The sequence below is a fragment of the Sus scrofa genome, chromosome 1, assembly GCF_054392235.1.
Source record: "Sus scrofa isolate SSC_HxYL_T2T_F1_AM1 chromosome 1, Sscrofa_HxYL_maternal_Yorkshire_Landrace_v2.0, whole genome shotgun sequence".
Lineage (NCBI taxonomy): Eukaryota > Metazoa > Chordata > Mammalia > Artiodactyla > Suidae > Sus > Sus scrofa.
Window position 1 is genome coordinate 172,718,814 of NC_139383.1, and position 20,795 is coordinate 172,739,608.

General features: G+C 42.7%; 2 long non-coding RNA genes across 51 annotated transcripts in view; one reads left to right on the forward strand and one right to left on the reverse strand.

The window, feature by feature from the left end:
- LOC102167001 (zinc finger protein 532) overlaps positions 1–20,795 on the reverse strand; it is a 107,054-nt gene that overhangs the window by 34,693 nt on the left and 51,566 nt on the right. For 42 of the 50 annotated variants that reach the window (XR_014816139.1, XR_014816245.1, XR_014816206.1 and 39 more), the window contains 3 exons: positions 11,699–11,880; positions 7,474–7,650; positions 1,369–1,531 (listed from right to left, as the gene is read on the reverse strand). This is a non-coding gene — a long non-coding RNA (zinc finger protein 532). Of the gene's footprint in view, positions 1–1,368; positions 1,532–2,457; positions 2,692–7,473; positions 7,651–11,698; positions 11,881–20,795 lie in introns of those variants that run through there. The other 8 variants (XR_014816261.1, XR_014816262.1, XR_014816260.1 and 5 more) reach the window with 2 other exon arrangements.
- Positions 11,879–17,552, forward strand: LOC146406849 (uncharacterized). Its single transcript, XR_014816480.1, has 2 exons — positions 11,879–14,004; positions 16,778–17,552. It is a non-coding gene; the product is annotated as an uncharacterized LOC146406849 (long non-coding RNA).

Genomic DNA, 20,795 nt, shown 5'->3' on the forward strand with positions numbered 1-20,795 from the left:
CTTTAAAACATCTTAAGAGGATTTTACTGTACTTGAAGTGAGAAGGATGAAGCATTTCTCCCATGCATTTTATTCAGCCCAGTAATGCTGCACTGTCACTGCCTTCACCTGGCTTCTGATGTGCAGCCTCTCCCAGAGGTTTCAAGTCCTTTCCGGTTATGCTTCATGTTCGACAGAGGGAATTTCAAGGAATTTCAAGGATTAACAGTCCATTCATTTAACTAACATGAGATCAGAATAATCTAGAGACTTGATCTGCTCTTTAAACTGACCTTTTCTGTAGAGTATATTTAAAAAAAGAAAAACTAAGAGAAAGAAAGGCTGAGATGGTGGTAATAATGGGTCTGCTGTTTCTCTTTTTTAAAAAGCAAGTCACTTTAATCTCTGAGAGCTGATGGATATTATCTAATGACACAGCAATGAAATTGCTTAACCTCTCATAGTGGACAGTTAAGAGGCTAGGACTAAGCCCTGCCCTTACTGAGCTCAAAAGGCTGTAAAGAGATTTGGGGTGGGGGTTGGAGAGTGGGTCCTTCAAATTGGGTATTTACTCATTTCATTAACTGAACACCCAACAGGTGCCAGATACAGTGCTAGACATTCTGGATATATAACTGACTGACGATTTACGTGCAACATTGATAGCAAAGAAAAAAAAAGGGTAAAAGATCCAGGGGCACCTATTTTGGGTTTTTTTTTTTTTTTTTCGTCCTTTTAGGGCCGCACCCGAGGCATATGGAGGTTCCCAGGCCAGAGCCATAGCAACACCAGATCCCATCCTCGTCTTCAACCTACACCACAGCTCACGGCAACGCCGGATCCTTAACCCATTGAGCGAGCCAGGGATCAAACCTGCAACCTCATGGTTTCTAGTCGGATTCGTGAACTCCAGGGGCATCAATTATAATGCAAACTTAACTGCTTAAGCAATTTCAAAGGAACACCTTCATTTGTCTAAACATTTAATTCATATTTATATGAATTAACATAACTCATGAGAGTACCTGTCTATTTCTAAATCCTAGAAACATAACACCAAATTCTTAAAAAAGTAAACTTCACAGTCATCATTTCACTTATGGGGGGACCCCTAAAACTTTATTATCCTTTTACAGTCAGGGCATGCATTTTTTAGTTTGCACTGATTTTTCACACAGTATGCAGATCAGACTCAGGAATAAAAAGCATCCCTCAGTCAAGTGAACTTATGATGACGGCACATTATAAACTGCTCGTTACCAACAACCAGCATCCATCCCTTCCCTCAACAGCGCAAATGCTTTATCACCATCTGCAGCTCAGCCTTGATTTAATGAACAATGAATGGATCTGCAATCAATTTAAAGGACATGAGAGATGCGCACACACCTTGATATGGTCCATCATGAGTTGCTTCTGTGCATATAAAAGAGAGCAGTCTGGACACTTGAAAACAGACACCTTCTGGTTTTCGATGTGTTGATCAAAGTGGCGATACAGCAGAGTTTGCAGGGTAAATACAGTGTCGCACATGGAACACTTATATATTATTCTAAAACAGAAGAGGTGTAGGGAAATGTCAATCAGGCCTCATCTCTCAAGCCCATGGAACGACTACTTCACATCCAAGGATTCAGAAGGCAGAAGCACAGCAAGAACACACAAAGGCAATAAAAAGAACAAAACGGTTTAGCTTTGAAACAAACTTTCTTTCTTTTTTTTTAAGACCGCACTCGTGGCATATGGAAGTTCCCAGGCTAAGGGCTGAAGTGGAGCTGTAGCTGCTGGCCTACACCACAGCCACAGCCACGCAAGATCCAGGCCGCATCTTCGACTACACCGCGGCAAAGCTGGATCCTTAGCCCACTGAGCTAGGCCAGGGATAAAACCTGTGTCCTCATGGATACTAGCCAAGTTTGTTAGCACTGAGCCAGGACGGGAACTCCCTGAAACAAACTTTCAAGGGTAGTTGGCATCAAGTAGCTCAATCTTCACATTTTGGGCCAAGGTGCACTCAACCACATTTGTTTAGAAGTCATCTTACTACTGGTACAGCTGTAACATCTTTACAAGGTCTTTGCTTTTGGGTTACTTTAACACAGAGCAAAAGCATCCTTGATTTTGGGGGGAGGGGGCAGCATAGTCTTAAAGATCAGACAAGGAACACAGCCCGATGGTGGCACCCTGACTTGAAAGAGAATTTGATTGATGAACCAAGCAGGCCCACACGACTCTACTGCCTGAGCACGCTATTACCTGTTGCTGAGTTTTCTTTCAGAGGCAGTAGCAGTTTTACACTTGAATGTCAACATCTCTGTACCTGTTCTTAACACTGAAAGCCCTGGTGCCAGGAAGCGATTATATATGAAAATAAAGAAGCATAAAAGAAATTCCACAAATCAAATGTTGCTTCAACACTTGAATGTCTATTGTGCTCTAAATGGTTTCAATGCTGTCCGCTGCAAACCATTTCCGTACCTAATATGTTATTACCAAGCAGCCTCCTTCAGTGCATTCGGCAGCTCTGAACCTTCTGGGCATAGTTCCTTTACCATCAACACTTCCCGCTGGCCGCCAGGTGGGAGCTGCCTGGGAGAGTGAAAGGACCTGGCCTCCCGGCTCCCGACCTCTGCCTCTGGGAATTCGATGGGTCACTGCCCCAGGGACCCCTGTGTCTCCTCTGAAGAACCAGGCGCACAGGCACAAAGAATCCTAAAGAGCAATTTAGGAAAATGGTACAGAAACACAGACGGAAGGTATGAGCCAGATGAGAAAGGAAAAGCTGAGTTTCCGTTTGATGTTTCGGCAGCAAAGCTAAATAGGAAAGTGGCCTTTCCTCTTGAAGCCGCTTATCCTTCCTCACATGGTCTTAAAAGCACATACCGCCTTCAGACCTCACTATGAACTTCTCTGTCAGAAAGTTACACATTTAACTCTGCTCTCTTTTTCCACATGAGATTTATAAATTTAATGGGCATGAGTGACACATGTTTTTAGAAGGTCTTGACATGCCAGTTACCCTGACACAGGGGACAAGCAGACTTGATTGGGGAATAGGGTATTTTTTAAGATCAGACAAGGCTTTGCCTGACTTCCTCATTCAGCCTAAAAGTGGTGCTTTAACAACCTGTCCTTGGTAACGATACCAGGTGTGACAAAGGCATGCATTTCCTCACTGCCTGAAATAGCTTAGGGCTGGAGACAGCCCAAACGTCCAGGAATAGACGTAGTTAAATAAGAGCAATACTGTATGAATTTTTTAAAGTTATGGTGCAGACATACACTAATGACATAAAATGATCTTCATGCAAATTAAAAAAACAGGTAATAAGTACGTAGGATAGGATCACATTTTTTACAAGCACAGAAAAGAAACAGAAGACATAAATCTCTGCTGAATGGTAATACCCTTATTCTTTTTTATTGTTTTTGCTCGCTTATATTTCCTGATTTTTCTGTAATTAGCACATAGCAATAAGAGAAAAAAAATAACAGCCTCAAGAAAAGAACTAAGATTTACTAGCTGGGCTAAGAATTTTCTCAGGACTCTATGCTTACATTTTCATAAATAACTATTTCAAGACAAACGGCTTGTTTCATTCATGCTACATTCCTTCCAGGCTTTGTTTTGCTCTGTTGCCTTCTACCAAACAGCAAAGAAAATCTAAAACAGGGTAATCCATGTACTCCAGCATTTTCCTGGGAAAACCTGAGGAACAGGTTGTTGGTATAATGCTGAAATATGCCCCACAAACCACTAACAAACACCCAGGGGTAAATGCTGACCTCACAGTGCAGAAATCTGGCAGATACCGCTTGACTAGATGATGGGGGGGATAACCTCCCTCAAAGGACAAGTAGGCACAAGTTGTTTCCCCTGGGATCTGAGGAGAAGATTCATGCCCTAAGTTGAGCTATGAGAAATCAGGGACCAAGAAGGAGGCCTATTCTCAGAATGCAGGGCCAATATCCTCTGGTGGATGCGGGGTGGGGTAAGGGTGGAGTGGGGGTACTGAGGGGCTCTTCCAGATGGAAGCACACTGATGAAGCAGGACAATTAAATGCAAAATGTGCTCCTGGACTGGATTTTGTACCAGAAAAGAAAAAAAGAAAGGAAGGAAGGAAGGAAGGAAGGAAGAAAAGAAAGAAAGAAAGAAAGAAAGAAAGAAAGAAAGAAAGAAAGAAAGAAAGAAAGAAAGAAAGAAAAAGAAAGAAAGAAAGAAAAGACAACGCCTCAACAATTTGTGAAACATTAACAGGATCTACAAATTGGAGTAATATTAATAATCCACACTGGCTCCTGGCTGGGAGGCTAGATGGAGATAATAACATACATGTGTCCTTTTGGGGAGGAGAGGAGAACACACTCAAATATTTGTCATGATGCCCCATTATCCCTAAATAGGAGAACGAGAGAGCAATACATGGAGAGAAAATAAAAGGATGAAGCAATTCTCAGAAATGTTAACAATTGGGGGATTCAGGTGAAGGGGATGCAAAGGTGCCATGAACCTCAGAGACAGTGAGAGACCATGAACACAGAGCAGACTCTCCAACTTCACTGCAGCAAAGAACCACAGGAGACTGGCAGGCGGAGAGGAGGGAAGGCATTCAACACAGTGAGAACAGTTCGGACAAAGGCAGAGTTCACGTGGGCATAGCACGACGGGGACAAGAGAGGTTCAATGTGGCCAGATGCCTGGGGGATGGGACTGGCCCAGGAGTCACTGTGAAAACTGAACCTAAGAATATGACTTGATCCCAACATGAGACTGAGTGACTGGCCGGTTAATGGGACTATAACAAAGGAGGGGGCGATGCCTAGAAAGGAAAGGGGTGGGGAGATGGAGGGAGGGGAGGGAAAATGGAAGGTGGGTGGGAAAAAAGAATTTAAAAGCTAAACCCAAATACTCAGTCGGTTGGGACAGGGTGCTACACTTGAAATGAATATAAAAACCAATGAATAAAGGATTCTAAGCTTGAAACCACTGCCAACCACCCCCATCACCACTGAGTCCAGCCAGGTACAAAGCACCATCAGGGCACACTCCCACACCTCGTGAGGTGGGTCTGCACCATGGCCCCTTGCAGATGGGACAGACTCAGAGATCAGAGAATCCGCTTGATGCCCTGTGTATCCCAGGGCCGTGCTTCAAGCTCAGCTTCATCTGAATCAGAGTCCTCTGCCATGCTGCTCTTACAGCTCTGAACTCTTTTATTTCTTAGGGACTTGTTCCAAATCTCCATCTCTGACACCACTCTTTACTTCGAAATCCTCATTTCTCTACTTATATACATTCAGAAGAGGCAAAGAGAAGGAAGGACAAAGCAGCCAAAGAAATTGCAGGTTCATCAGAAATCAAGGAAGGTACAGGAAACACTACATACATAAACGTTTGGGAAATGAAAATCTTAGGTTGCGCTTTACAGGTTGAGGTACTGAGACTGCAGGTCTTCAGGGGTAGATTTTTCAGACTTGCATATATTCTCTAAGAAGATGGGGGTGAGGGTATTTTTATACTGATCTTTAAAAATTCATATAAATCATTTGAATAATTTTAAGTCATTTGCATAACCCCCCACCTGTTAACCAAATGCTGCCAGGAGATTTTGAGCCTGAGGTTCTACTGGAATAGGGACTACTTTATTTTGGGGGCTATCTTCAATAGAATGGAGATTTGATGTCAAAAGAAGCTTCTGGGTTGAATGCAGGCCAACTGGCCTCTGGCACCGCACAAGGCTTTAGAGGAATCTGCATAAGGAAAGGCAGCAGGGGAAGCATGACCCCAAGGCAGCTGCAGAACTGGGTGACAGACCACCAGGCCCAAGGAGCGGCACCTGCTGCTGCTGCTGCAGTGCGGACTTGACTCATCTAAGCACTGGCCCTCACCCTGAATTAGTGCTATTAACTCAGTTCACTGGTCTGGTAGTTTTGCTGTATTTCACAGGTAAATCGGTTTTGGTTTCATAGTTTAAAACACAGTTGTTAATGCCTATCTTTGGGCTTGCACTTGTTAAAGAACCATCATAGTAGAAAAAAAATTTTAAGAAAATACTGGGATAATTTTTTCCTATCCATTACTCAAATTTGAGGAATATTGTTTTAGTTTACTTTAGTCACTTGCTGCACTGTATTCCCAAATAACAGCTACTGTTCCGGATTTCATACACAATCCAGGGAATAAAGTTTTATTTATTTGAATAAAAAAACAAGTCAAAAACTATAATCACGGGGTGGGGAGTGGAGACTATGCTAGTGTCCAGAAGCCTCACGACCAGGAACACTGAAGGCTGTTTAACTAAAATTCACTGATGTCTGCCTTCAGCATCAAGACACCAGGGTGCATGTGGACCCCTAATTTAATGTGTTTCATTCTGAAGATCTACAAAGATGAGAGTGAAGGGCCTATTAGAGTAACATTTCACTGAGATTTTTTAGTAAACGGTCACTTCTACCATGTTTAACCAATAGCATTTCCCTCAAACTAAATATTACATTAAAGCCAGACATACCTAACATGGCATACCTGCCTGTTTTCCCCCTCATACTCCCCTATTTATACAGTTAGACAAAAACACACCAAGAGGTTTCAGGCAGCAAGTCGAGCCTCACATAATCATCAAATTCCACATTGCCGTAAATAACACAGAAGAAAATGGACATCAGCCTGGGCATCTAATCCGGGGCTCGGTGCACAAGGAGCCAAGGAAGCAGGGAGAAGGCCAAGGCCACGGGCCCTCCAGATGTCACAGGTCCTCCAGGGGGTCAGGTGCTACGCATTTTAATGTAATCCCACTCTGTCCCCACACAAACCCTGGGACGTAAGCAAGATCCTCATTTTACAGGGGCTGGTGTGGCCTAAGGTCACGCAGCTGGGCGGGTGGGAGGGGTGGCAGGATTCTGCTTTCAGTGCCCTCTCCCTTCCCCTTGGCTAGGCTCTTCCACTCAAGGTGGGGAACCCACAACTGTCTGTTGAAACACCACATTAGGACTGAAGACTCAACAAGGCAAACACTGACAAAATTAAGAGCGAGATTAAGACAAACATGAAATTTATGTTTACTAATCAAGGACTCAGATTGGCTATGAAGTTAAATTCAGAAATCGTGTCTTAAGTTGACTTCTTATAAACGTTACTATGAAAAACGTATCCTTATAGAAAGAAACTATGGAAAAACTGAAAGGTGACAGTTTTTTAGTCTTCCAAGAACCTATTAAAATCATCTTAAGAACAAAATTGATAAAGATTCACTTGTTTAGCAAAAAGTGACAATAAATGCATAAAAAGTAAGTGACATTTTTGGACAAAGACTTCACCTAGATGGAACTGAAAAGTGTAGGGAGTTAGGAGATATGAGCTGTACTTCACAGAGCATTAGAATCTGCACAGTGGCATAATTCCTCATATTTGAAACTTTATCCCGCAGAACTATCACTTCCTCTACATCACTAATAAAGGAGCAGAGTAAAAGTTGAAAGGCGGCATGACTTACTTTGGTTCTCCTATCTTGATGCCAGGATGCTGTGTGTAGGCATGAGAATGTGTACTTGGGGCAGACTTAAATGCCATTGGACAAATAGGACACTTGTAGAAGACTTCACAGTGAGAACCTTGAATGTGAGACTTCAGTGCGGCCACATCAGAGTACACAACATTGCAATGTACACATCTGTTAGAAAATAAACACACGGTCGTTAGCACGAGACCATTAGACATGTGCAACTTAACTGTGTACAACTGGGTAAAATGAACATGTTTTAAAAAGCCTTTCTAGATTTTTTTTATGGTTTTTTGAAAGTGTTTGGCTTTTTTCTATTTATAACAGATCAAATTATTTTTATACATTTGAGAAGGAATATCATGAAGAAGAAAAATGAAACTCCAATGGACTATTTTTGAGCATCTTTCTAATTTCGAGGAATGAATGTCCAGACCCCAGACTGTGGTGAGACCAGTGGACGGTGAGGCCATGGCGAGGCTGGAGCACAGAAGACCCTGTGACTCCTGGCTCTGAGAAGACTCCCACATGGACTCTGAGGCTCCTTCCTCTTCCCAGCACCCAATGGCATTCCAGCAGAAGAAATCTATGCTGTCTAATCCTATAGGCCATTGACCAAGGGGCACAAAGCAACCTATGAGTACTGGCTCCAAAGCCATGGCCACTGTGCCCTGTACACACTGAGGCTATGAAGGTGCCTGGAGGCTTCAGAGAAGGTCAAGCACCTAGTGGGTGTGTTGCCTGGAAATTCAATTCAAGTACACTTGTATTTAAGAAATGACATGAATGATAAACTTCTGAAAAACCAAGCTTTCTGGCGAACCTCTCCTCGAATTTCTAATAATGCAATGATGAACTCACCCCTCACTCAACTAGTCTTCCAGAAGCAAACCTGAAAACTTAAGAGACATTTCTCCCCAACCTCATCGTTTTCACACAGGGACCCCCACCACCTTTACATTCCATCCATTTAGTCGCCTTGTCATCCTTCTGTGCTCACACCTGAAAATTATTTGAGAGTGGTCTCTCTTGACCTTTGCACACACCTGGCAGACAACACATGTTCCTGCATGTGACTGTGAGAACTGACCTGGGGAAGAAGAACGCAGACAGGGCTGCCTTCCAGGGCAGCGCTCAAGGTCGTCTAGTCAACCTAAGCTACCTCTGTTCTTAGAATCTCCCCCAGAATGCATGGAGCTGTTTCCAAAGTTGCACAGGAGTAGCACGCTCTGAATTGCACGTGTTCTATAAAGCATGTTGTGTTAAGCTTTGAAAGCATTTTATAAAAATCATGATTAACACCTCAGCATTTTAAATGACTTACGGCATAATGTTCGATAGCATATACCTTAAAAGAACTAAATCACAATAGAGGATAAATAAGGAAAGCTCCTCTGTCCTATCTACTTGACCTACTATTTTAGGCAATAAAACCACCCAAGCACACAAACTATTTTGAGTTAACTTGAACCTGGGTTGTCTTGAATAGGGTACTGATCCTCTCTGAGAAAAGTTGGACTACGTGACTTGTTAGCCCTTCCCAACCCCAGAAGCCAATGATTACTATGAAGGAGGAAGCTACATAAAACAAAACTAGATGGGTTAATAACTATTAGTCAAAGGAAAGGATCTGCTACATCATGAATCATAAACAAAATATTTTTCCAATCAAAAGTAGAAAGGTGCTAAAAAAAAAAAAAGTAGAAAGGTGGAACTCAAAGGGCAAAACATCAAAGAAGGGCTAATTCTCTGAAGTTGCCTGGAATGAAGAGAAGATTTAATCCTTAAGAAAATAAACATGAGGCTAGAGAATCAATAGCTGATTAAGGAGGTGGCTAAGGCTTGGTCCAAAGAGCAGCATGGAGGCCAAAGGAAAGCCCTCTTTAATGTGAGGGAGGAAGGCAGAAAATTTCAAAAGACCTTAATGAGAAAGACTGCCTACAAGTGGAAGAAAAGCCTCATGGGTAACCAACACCAATACAGAATGTAAGTAAGAAAGACAAATAGACGCAGAATTTGAAGGGTTCATACAGCATCCTAATGCTATTAAAAATCCAGTCTATGAATAAATATTTAATATAGCTGAAGTCCTTGGTGTTCTGGGAACCAATTAGGTTTCTCTTCATTTTTTTTTTATTAAAAAAAAAAAAAAAAAACTTCATAGGTGTTCTCACTGTGGCGCAATGTTATCTGCAGCAGTTCGGATCCAATCCCTAGCCCAGGAGCTCCACATGCCATGGGGGAGCCAAAAATGAAAGAAAAAAATATTTACAGTATACAATCCTATAATTCCCCCTTCCAGATACAGATCCAGTGGGTCAAGAAGCAGGAAAATTCAGAGAAAAACTTGACTTTCGCCTAATTGACCAACCAGAAGCTAAAAGTGATCGATCCCCTCAATCCTTGGGAGATGCAATATGATCAAGAAGACAGTGAACAAGGCAGAGGCACACTGAACCAGGAGACGACCGTGTCAGCACGGGAGCTTGGTCAGAGACACTCCTATGGTTTTTTTTTTAAAAAAAAGGGGGGGGGGGGGGCTAAAAAGCCAAAAAGGAGGATCTAGGGGCTGCTAAACCCCAGCTGCTGGAGATGGAGGCAAACATCACACCAGTTTTATGGGCAGGGCACCATGCCACAGACAACACATGAGTTACCACACAATGAGTGGTAGAACTGGTACAAAAAACCCTGGTTCCAGGAGTTCCCGTCGTGGCACAGCGGCAACGAATCCAACTAGGAACCATGAAGTTGCAGGTTTGATCCCTGGCCTTGCTCAGTGGGTTAAGGATCTGGCGTTACTGTGAACTGTGGTGTCAGTTGCAGATATGGCTCCAATCTGGCATTGCTGTGGCTGTGGCACAGGCTGGCAGCAACAGCTCCAATTAGACCCCTAGCCTGGGAACCTCCATATGCCTTGGGTGTGGCCCTAAAAGGACAAAAGACCAAAAAAAAAAAAAAAAAGCCCTGGTTCCTAAATCTCATAACCAAAAGTTCTCTACTAGGGTAGATCCCAATCCATTAAACACCTGTTAAATCATACCATATGGACTTCATTTTTGTAAAATATTTTAACTGTATTAGAACAAAAAAAAAAATACACTGTATATTAACAGTCTCACATTAATAATACCAGGCAACCAAACACTGAAGTTTAACATAAACACACAATACAGTAATACCTCTATTAACAAAGACAATGTGTATCAATGATGTGTTTTCTTGGTAGGACCTGCATCAGGTCAAAAATATAAAAGGTACAGGAGAGCACTTCAGAAGGTCACCAAGTGGAGGTTCAAGTTCAAATACAAATCACTCAATACTAAACTAACATTAGGTTTGTAGAGGTTGTAAAAGACACATCTGAGGGAGTTCCCGCTGTGACTCAGCAGTTAACGAACCCAATTAGTATCCATGAGGATGCAGGTTCGATCCCTAGCCTCAGTGCGTTAAGAATGTGGTGTTACTATGAGCTGTGGTGTAGGTCACGGTAATCAGATCCAGTATTGCTGTGGCTGTGGTGGTGTAGGCCAGCAGCTCTAGCTCCGATTCAACCCCTAGCCTGGGAACCTCCATATGCCATAGGTGTGGCCCTTAAAAAAAAAAAAAAAAAAAAAAGACACATCTGAGAATCTTAAGAGAGGCAGTGAAAGGGGTCACAGATGTGCATAGATGAGGGGAGAAGCTTGGACTCAGGAAACACAGAAGAAGAAGTAAAGGAAGGTGATCTGGAGTAGCAGGCTCTCCCACAACGAGCGAGGGTAGGAAAGGACATACACCTGATCCTTCAACATGCTAAAATAAGAGACCATCGGTCCCTTTCCATTTTGATGAGAAGAGAGTAAGTATTCAGAGGTATAGAAATACATGGTATTCTTGCAGGGGTTAATGCGTAGAGAGCATGATAACAAAGTATGCTAGAAAGGGTGCAGAAAGTAAAGGCTCTGACAGGCAATCAGAGCCAAGCCTTGCCACATGCACACTTCTGCCTGGAAGGACAGGCCCCATTTACCCTCAGCTTTGTGTGGACCAGAGGGTCAATACCACCTTAAAGGATTCAAACGGATCGACTCTACTACGGGTGAGCTAGGCTCCCAAAGGATCTGTTAATCGAGGTATCACTGTATGACCCTGAAAACGATGTGCAAAGACCACTCATAATGCTGTGCCCTTAGACTCAAATGAGCTTTACTTGCACGGAAGTGAATGATATACTGACCGAAAACCAACTCTCCGCGTGTAGTGCAGACAGTTCTTGGTGACGTGGGTCTGGAAATGCACCGACCTGCAGATGGCCCCACACTCGGGGCAGGTGTAGGGAGATTTGTGCTGATGGATTCTCTGGTGAGATGCGTAACTGCACTGGTTAGGAAGCAGCATCTGGCAGACAGTGCAAGTCTTCTAAATAAACCAGAGGGGGAAACAGGGTTGGTCCTACGAAGTATTTTCTAATATGCAAAGAAGCTTGGTTAAACCTCAAAATAAGTATACATCCGTCATCTCGAATACTATGATAACTGACTCTAAACCCAAGGAAAAAGCAAACCTGAAAGTTAAATGATCACTGTAAAATGCTTTACCCTGCAAAATAAAAATAATATGTACTTTGTAGTCAGGCTCATCCTAAAGTATGATGTAAAGAGAATGTTAGCTTTAGGTAGAGCTCCAATTTCGTTACTTTTACATTTTTTTAGTGGGAGGGAGAGGTATTCTTAAATTATGTTAGCAAATCTACTTTAAAATACATTTATCCTTAACGTACAAGTTTATGGGCATCTATCTTGACAATAGTCAGAGTTCCAACAACTCAAAAATATTTCTTCAAAATAAGAAAAATTAATTAGCAGCTAATCCTGTTTCTTTCTTTCCTTCTTTTTTTCTTTTTTGTCACTTCAGTTATTTGAGATGTGAAGTACAGGAATGCAAAAAAAATGGCCACAGCAATTAATTGTTCTTTTTGGCACATGACTTGATCTTTAAATGGATGAACTGGCCATTGTATGATTAATGATTAAAACCAAAGAACCAAGTTCAGATACATAAATTTAAATATTAAATTGAAGCTTCATAGAGCTTAAAATCTAATAGCATATAAAATAAAACGGAGACTGAAATCCTCTTTGGCAAAGGCTCTACATCATTAACCAACCAGGAAAATCTGAAATACATATTTTTTATCCCCTGAGATAGTAAGCACTAAACAGGGCATATTTTTAAAACACAAAAAACTCAAAGTAAATAAAAATGGAGGACTTAATTACTTCTCTTCCAAAAATAAACTTAACATAGCACAAGGTAAAATGTGTCTGAATACTATTTGGACATTCATGCAACAAGCATTTACTATCTTCTAAAATGAATAACTTTTACTAAAGTCATTAAAAGACAGCCTCGAAATACAGACTCCAACTAAAATTGAAATATTCTTTTATACTGACAACAGAGTTATGACATTTCAAAAAGACCTTTTCTTCTTCTATCTTTTGAATCAAGCAAGTAGGTTTAAATTTCTCAGGCACTTAAAACTAAGAAAATCAGAAACTCACTTGAAAATTCTTTCTTGGTTCTCTCCTGAAAGGACTAAAATACAAATTTTATCCCATAAAATGTTTATTGCAGTCACAAAACAGAACATTACAGGCACCTTTGATGGTGTTAAGCATCATTGAAAAATGGCATTCCTTTTCTGATAATACATTTTCCAGAGGTTAAAACAAGCCACAGCAAGGAAAACCAATCAGAGGATGCATTAATTATAAGATCCTGGTGACATCTACATTATCAGAGATAATCATCTGTTTCTTTGAACTAAGGTCGTCTACTCACTTTTACTACACAGTCATTAATCCCAGGCAGTGAATTATAATGTCTGAATTTCCACAGGCATCTTGGAATATCTTGCACTTATTAAGGAATAAAACCAATGTTTTCTACACTAAAGTCAAAACATTTTATTTATTTATATCAAATGCACTGAGCCCATTCCACTATGAACCAAGTGGGGAACTAGGTCCTTTAAATAGATAAATTTAGATACATCATCTCATAAAATTCTCATAATAATCTATAAAGTAGACAATATTATCTCCATTTTACAGATGAGGAAATGAGATTTTGAGATTTGAACAGGGCTCTGAATAATTCCAAGGCCTGTGATGGAGAGAGCGAGGGAGGGGTGGGATAGAGGTTACAGGAATAAACAAAAACACGGGCCGGGGAGTATTGGCAAATGCACCTGAATGCCACAGGTGACCACTGTTAGGATTACAGGTGATTCCCTCTACCTCTTTCATGGAGAGGAATGTGGTTATACCACTTCTATCATAGGGAAACACAGTAACAAAAAGAAAAAAGGAAACCTAAAAACAAAGTATGTGTTCCCTAAAAGCTGAAAAAAAAAATTCACAATATCCCTCATCAAGATATGTTAACAAAACCCTTCACAATACATACAAAATTCTCAACAAATTTCTTTTTTTTTTTTTTTTTTTTTTTTTTTTTTTTGGTCTTTTTGTTGTTGTTGTTGTTGCTATTTCTTGGGCCGCTCCTGCGGCATATGGAGGTTCCCAGGCTAGGGGTTGAATCGGAGCTGGAGCCACCGGCCTACGCCAGAGCCACAGCAACGCCAGATCCGAGCCGCGTCTGCAACCTACACCAGAGCTCACGGCAACGCCGGATCGTTAACCCACTGAGCAAGGGCAGGGACCGAACCCGCAACCTCACAGTTCCTAGTCGGATTCGTTAACCACTGCGCCACGACAGGAACTCCCCTCAACAAATTTCTTAAACACACTTCCCTATTGGATGCTCGTATGCTTATAGTACACATAACTACATAAACAGTTGATGGGTGAAAGGGCTTTCTTATTAGCAATCTTGTTTTTTTTTTTCTTTTTTTGACTGCACCTGCCAACACATGGAAGTTCTTGGGCCAGAGATTGAATCCAAGCGGCAGCTGTGACCTACATCACAGCTGTGGCAATGCAGGATCCCTAATGCATAGTGGGAAACTCCAGGCTTTCTTACTAACTGGTTAACTAAAATAAGTATTAAAATTATTCAATTAGGAGTTCCCATTGTGGTGCAGTGGAAAGGATCTGGCATTGTCTCTGTGGGAGGGCCTGTTGGATCCCTGGCCCCACGCAGCAGGTTAAGGAACCAGCACTGCTGCAGTTGCAACATAGGTTGCAGCTGCAGCTTGGATTCAATCCCAGGCCTGGGAACTTCCATATGCGGCGGGTGTGGCCAAAAAAGAAAAAATTATTCAATTAATTTAAGAAGAGGTTTTATTAATTAAAGCGTTCTTTACAATAGATATCGCTGACTGCAAAGACTATGAAAAACACAGGAGAGTCACAGGGTCACATAAGTACCAACATTTCAACATCAACAGCGGTTCTTGGAAAAGGCACACGTTCCCTTCACACTGCACTGCAGTAGGGTGGTTCTCTGTGGCCCCAGGGCTCTGTGAGAGCATCTAGCAGTCCTTCCCCTCCTCTCCCATTTCAACAACCACTGACTGGCTATAGGAATTTGCACCCGTCCATTTCCATTGGCTGAGGCTCCTTACCCACCTTAGGTCCAGAAGTACAAAGACAAATTGGGAGCCGGTAGGGATATAGCCCCAAATCAAAATGCTTTCATATTGTGCAATTACTAAAATGGGATAATTCAATCACTGGGAAATCATATTAGATAAAGTTCTTATCTTCAGTTTGTACAGAGATGCATATATATTTGTGCATATAGTCTATGCAGACACTCACATTTTTTGTTTACCTGCTCCCTCTCCACTACACTTTGAGAACAAGCATTCTCTTCCATGATACTTGTGTGACAGCAACAGTTTAAACTCATGTGACACCCTTTACCTAACTGTACTTCCTCCACTTTAATCCACTGCACCTGTTTCAGACACTGTGTTCTCTCTGTGATGAATTTTCAGAAAGGAGCAGATCACATTAGCTTCTCTGGGATGCTGTGAATTTACAGCAATGACACAAGTTCTCTGGATTTGGGGGATGTGTTTGAACACAGGGATAGGCCGGGATTCTTTGTGGTCTGAAAGAACCTGTCTTTCTTTTTTTGTTTTAAATCAAAGAAACAAAAATGTATTTTTTTCTTTTTTGGCCACACCCACGACATGCAGAAATTCCCAGGCCAGGAGTTCCTGTTGTGGCTCAGCGGTAATGAACCCAACTAGTACGTGGATTCAATCCCTGACCTCATTCAGTGGGTCACAGATCTAGTGCTGCCATGAGCTGTGGTGTAGGTCACAGACCCAGCTCAGATCCCAAGTTGTTGTCGCTGTGGTGTAGGCCGGCAGCTACAGCTACGACTGGACCCCTAGCCTGGAAACTTCCATGTGCTGTGGGTGCAGTCCTAAAAAGACAAAAAAAAAAAAAAAAGTTCTCAGGCCAGGGAACCAACCCATCCCATAGCACAAGGAGCCAGTGCAGTGACAATGCCAGATCCTTAACTGGCTGGGCCACTAGGAACTCCAAAGAAACAAAAATCTATCTTAAAATTCTATTACACAAGTTGAGGCTACTTTCTAGAAGATAAAGCAGTGTGATGGGGTAGCACCTGCCTTTTGAATAGAAAAAAGTATAATAAATGCACTTTTGACAGTTTACTTCTGTGGAAAATGTGTTCAGTGCTTAGGTAACAAGCAGCTAATTTCTAGTCTGGAACAGACTCATTCGCTCAGAGAACTGCTACTTTTTAAAGGAAAATATTACTTTGCAATAGTCAGGTAACAATAGAAAGCTGAAAACAAACCTGAAAAGATAATCACATTCATACTGGACAACTACCTATACTGTGTCTTTTCCCCCAACCCTAGTACTGAAATTGATGGCTGGGCTTTGAGGAGAGTAGGGGACACACATGGACCCAGGAAAGGATTCAGAAAGCCTTAGGACCCGGCATCCTCTCTGCGTGCATGAGGAATTATCTGAGTAACAAGGAAAGCAATTCTTTGTGTTACAACTCATATTTTACGGAGAAAAATAGCCTGGGGAGTTCCCGTCGTGGCGCAGTGGTTAACGAATTTGACTAGGAACCATGAGGTTGCAGGTTCGGTCCCTGCCCTTGCTCAGTGGGTTAAGGATCCGGCGTTGCCATGAGCTGTGGTGTAGGTCGCAGACTCGGCTCGGATCCTGTGTTGCTGTGGCTCTGGCGTAGGCCGGTGGCTACAGCTCCGATTGGACCCCTAGCCTGGGAACCTCCATGTGCCGCAGGAGCGGCCCAAGAAATAGCAAAAAGACAAAAAAAAAGAAAAGAAAAAGAAAAATAGCCTGGGAAATGTACACGGGAAATGTGAGTAAATACAGCGTCTACTTATGCTTAAATTTCAAACAGACCAAAAGCCTGCAACAACATCAAACACACTCATCCAGAGGTCAAAACACTTGTCAACTTAACAGTCAGCTCAGATGCTAAGTAAATTGTTTCTGCCTCATTAACAGCAGTTTCATAATCTTCTGTCTACAGTATAATCTCCAAAAAAAAAAAAAAAAAAAAGATAATAATAATAAAGTATACCAGTTTGTTTTCTGGCTCTCACTCTCACCCAATTTCACAATGAGAACACAGACAAAGCATTTCATTTCAGCTCTTGCCTAAATGGAAGTAACACAAAGCAAGCATTATGGCAGAAATGACTGCATACACCATTGTTTCCAGCGCTAGCTGGCTTTGATGGTTTTGTCCTCAAATCATTCTGCCACACTAAAAATCCCTAATAAGAGTTGACAGGGAAGTGAGCAAATCTGCTGAAAGCAGTATGGTCAACACTTATCATCTACTCAGATAATAATCGCTCAGTGGTAACAAATCTGACTAGTATCCATTAGGAGGCAGGTTCAAACACTGGCCTCGCTCAGTGGGTTAAGGATCCGGTGTTGCTGTGAGCTGTGGTGTAGGTCACAGACCCGGCTCGGATCCAGCAGTGATGTGGCTGTGGTGTAGGCGGCTACAGCTCCGATTCAACCCCTAGCTTGGGAACTTCCATATGCCGCAGGTGTGGCTCAAAAAGAATTAAAACACACACACACACACACACACACACACAATTAAACAAGAACAGGACCAAAAACCAAGTTAATGATGGTATTTTGGTGGTAGAGGGAATGGAGATGGGCTCCATGGTTTCCAGAAGCAGCAGCTTGAGCAGAGTATGTCTAGAAATGAGACCTGGCTGAGGCTGCTTAAGATAATTTAATATACTTGGTATGCTGTGTTAACAATGCCCATTAAATCCCTAAAACTAAACTGAATCAGTAACCCCTAGAAATAAGGACCTCAACAGGTAAGTCACCTTTATCTGCACCCCTGAAGCTAATCTGGTTCATTCTCATGACTCTCTGGTCTCTACCACTGTCAAGTACTATGCTTCTGTATCAGCATGAAAAACTGGAAAGAATAATACGCAATAAAGAAATCTTGCCTTGAGTTCTGAGTCGGCCACTAATTAATTGGGCATTTGTTTCTTCAACTGTAAAATAAAAGGGTTGAGCAGAGGACTGTAACATTCTGATTCAATAGCTGATGTAGTCCCTGCAGGAAAAAAACAGATTCTACCAATTCAGAGATTACAGCAGGCACTGCCAGTCTGTACTTGGCCAGAAGTAGTTGTGGTTTTCCTGAGAGGTGAAGCAGTGACATTCCCGTACATTTAATTATCAATTATTAAAATCACAGTTGTCAGCTCTTAACCATTTCATGCAGAGGAGGGAAGCTTCTCTAGCCCCTCCACCCACTCCTTTTCTCAGTGCCCCCAACGCAGGGATCACCAATTAGAGGGGGGGCAGTACAAGCCACAAACCAGGGCAGGTGCACTGGTATTTGAAGCCAATGCCGTGAGCTCCATTTTAACTACACCTCGGGGTTCCATGAGGCTGGAAAGGGAAGGATCCACCCAGGATGCTCCATTGACGCACCATCTCAATCCCTCTCCTCAGCAGCTTGCCCCTGCACAGAGTAAGCAGACTAACCTGGACCTGAGTGTGCCCGGGGTCCTGTTCCATCTCATAGACTGGACTGTGACAGAATTCCACAGCTCAGATTCAGGCTCAGGGGATGCAGGGCAAAGCCTCGAGCTAAACCACAGATGCCAGCAGCTCTTATCAGAGCCTTGCAAGGGTTTTTGCTGAGTACTTGCCGGTGAACAACAAGGGGCCCTCTGAGTCTCTAAGGCAGTCATTATTTTGTATAAACTGTTCACAGAACGTTCACAAGAGAGGGAGTTCACAAGAGCAGGGCAGAATTCAGCAAATGCCACAAAACCGTACTTTATCTCCTTACATGCTGGCAAAGTCTTCAAAGCCGGAACATGTATGTACAGGGAGATGGAGAGAGATGTCACATGACAGCCACGGCCAGTGCCACAGAAAAGAGATCCTTTCCTGGGTTCAACAAGCACCCTTGGAACAACCAGGAAAAGGATCCATTCAAACAATAAACAGCTCAGAACATAAGAGGGGAGAAGGTAAGAGAGAAAAAGAAAAGGGCAATGGTAACTGCACTGAAAACGAGAAAGGCTGAGGTCTTACAGATCCAGACTCAATACCCATGAAAGGGAGAAGAGCTGCTGGCCCCTGACAGCTGGCACACACGGGCCCAGAGAGAGATGCCTGCTCTGTGCTAGGGACATCCCAGGAATCCAAGAGAAGAGGAATCCAGGGTCTAGTAGAATGCTGTCCTCCCAGGAAGCCTGGCTCCAGAAAGCAGAGGAGAACCACAGGCTGGGGGCCTAAGGCAGAGCCCAATCACATAACTAAAGAATCCCTCCTGAAGACAGAACAGACGTTTAAACAAATGGAGGAAAGCGGAATGGAAGCACTTCTCTCTCTATTCCTTCCCCTAAGTACAACTACCCCTCCTGGGCAATACATATACAACAAATGTAAAGAAACTCTGGAAGGCACAGAGAAGGCAGGCTGGCCAGGGACCTTGGGACCCAAGCAATGACAGTGATGAGTTCTCTGAGGTTCTTTTTGCCTCACAGATCCCAGGTTGTTGTTGTGGTTGTTGTTTTTCCTTTTCTTTTCTTATTTCTAGGGCTGCACCTGTGGCACATGGAAGTTCCTGGGCTAGGGGTCAAATTGGAGCTGCAGCTGCCAGCATGTACCACAGCCACAGCAACATGGGATCTGAGCCACATCTGTGACCTACGTAGCAGCTTGTAGCAACACCAGATCCTTAACCCACGAAACAAAGCCAGGGATGGAATCTGCATCCTCACGGACACACTGTCAGGTTCTTAAAATGTGAAGCCACAACGGGAATTCCTGATTCCAGGTTTAGAGCTGAAAAAACTGGGAACCCAGAAACACCAATGGGTACTGACAAAACATCTCCAGTGAAAGCCTGCCATCTCCAACCAAAGGACTAGGAAAAGGGCAGCCTAACAAAGGAGAAAATGTAGACAATTACTTCTCTGCTCCAGCCAAACAACACAGGAAACACTGTGGCCCCACCTGCAACACGTCAAGTCCGGGTGGAGCCCAGACTTCCGCTCTTGAGACTGTAGGAAGGTGCCCTAATACCCTAGCCCAGAAGGGTCAAAGAGGGCCAGCAGGGAGGTGGTATTTGCATCCCTCCACCAGCCCAGTGGGTGTTTAAAAAGATCCCAAAAAAGAAATCTCCAGGCTCAGGTGGTTTCACTGGGGAATTCTATCAAATATTTAAAATCTAACACCAATTATACAGTTCCTTCCTATATGAATACAGACACAAAATATTAACAATACTGGCAAATATAATTCACAATATATTAAAAAATACCATGCACACTGATCAAGTGAGATTCATTCCAGAGATGCAAGGCTGGTTCAACATCTGAAAAAAACCAATGTAACTACCCCCCACCACATAAATACCCTAAATCTAATAAATTAGTTTAACATCTAATACTAATATTGTATTTCCATATATTAGCAATAAACATATGAATACTGAAAAACACAATACCATTTACAACTGAGAGGGAAAGAAAAAAAGCCAACAAAACATGTAAAGAAAGAAGGAAAGGAAGTTCCTGTCGTGGCTCAGCAGTTAGTGAACCTGACTAGCATCCATGAGGATGCAGGTTCGATTACTGGCCTCGCTCAGTGAGTTAGGGATATGGCATCACCATGAGCTATGGTGTAGGTCGCAGACGCAGCTCAGACCCTAAGCTGCTGTGGCTTTGGTGTAGGCCGACGGCTGCAGCTCCGACTAGACAGACCCCTAGCCTGGGAACCTCCGTATGCTACGGGTGCGGCCCTAAAAGACAAAAAGTGGGAGAAAAAGAAGAAAAAGGAAAGGAGTTC